We start from the raw sequence: 1,046 nt of genomic DNA, 5'->3' as shown, positions 1-1,046 counted from the left end.
ATGGGGTCACGGTCTGCACACTGCTCCTTCACCGCTAGTGCTCCCCGAAGGGGAGCCCCCTCTTGTTAAGGAAGAAGGTCACCAGGGGAAGGACAGCAGGGCCACCATCTGTCCTCATGCCCACTTTCGGCATCAGGGCCCGGCTCTCTCCTAAACAAACACAGAAGTGATGAGCCTAGCAAGCTACCCCAGGGACCTGGGTAGGACCATCATGGCTCTGTAAATCACACCCTTTGAGACAGTGGGGACATTTTGGCACCATATTGGTGGATGTTACCACTGTTTCCAAGTTCTGCCCAGTCCCTCTGCCACTTAAGCCACGAGTTAGCCTTTTTTAAAAAATTTTATTAGAGAAAATTTTAAATGTTTATTTTTGAGAGAGAGATTGAGAGGGAGGCAGTGTGAGTGGGGGAGTCCATGAGTTACTGTTTTTCCCTAAGGGAAGTGCCACTTGAATGTGGTTCTGGACTTCTACCTCTTTCCCAACCACAGACGGCCATGACACCGATCCTGACCTCCCTCTGAAGCTCCAGGGAGGAGTCTAGCTACCAGAGATGACCCTTTGTCCAAAGGAAAAGCAGGGCAAAGTTTGGGTCAAGTGCTCACCCCTGATCATGCTGGATTCTCATATACCTCTCCCAGGAGCCCCCATCACAGCCTGGGGTCCTCCCTCGCCCAAGACCCTCAATTTCACTCCCTGGAATCACAACCTCAAACCCAGATCTTGGGTTCTTTTCTCTGGAGACCCAAAACCTACATGTTGGCGTTTGAACTCACTCTGAGACCCCAAATCCAAAGCTCAAGGGGGCTCCCCATGCAAACATTCTAAACCCTTGAGTTCTGGAATCTGTCTCTTCTGCAGCCCTGGGGCGGCCTCCCCTGAGAGGTAACACATTCTGCCTTGGGACCGTCTCCCTGTTAATCTCCCTGGGGTCCCCTCCTCCTGCCTGGCTGACTGTGCCTAAGTTCAGTGGTGAGCCCAGGAGGGTGTAGCCAGAGGCAAAATGGCACAATTATGTAAACAGAATCAAAGTCCCTCCTACTTT

The sequence above is a fragment of the Suricata suricatta genome, chromosome 16 (assembly GCF_006229205.1).
Source record: "Suricata suricatta isolate VVHF042 chromosome 16, meerkat_22Aug2017_6uvM2_HiC, whole genome shotgun sequence".
NCBI classification, from domain to species: Eukaryota; Metazoa; Chordata; class Mammalia; order Carnivora; family Herpestidae; genus Suricata; species Suricata suricatta.
Note: the sequence above shows the minus strand (reverse complement) of the source record.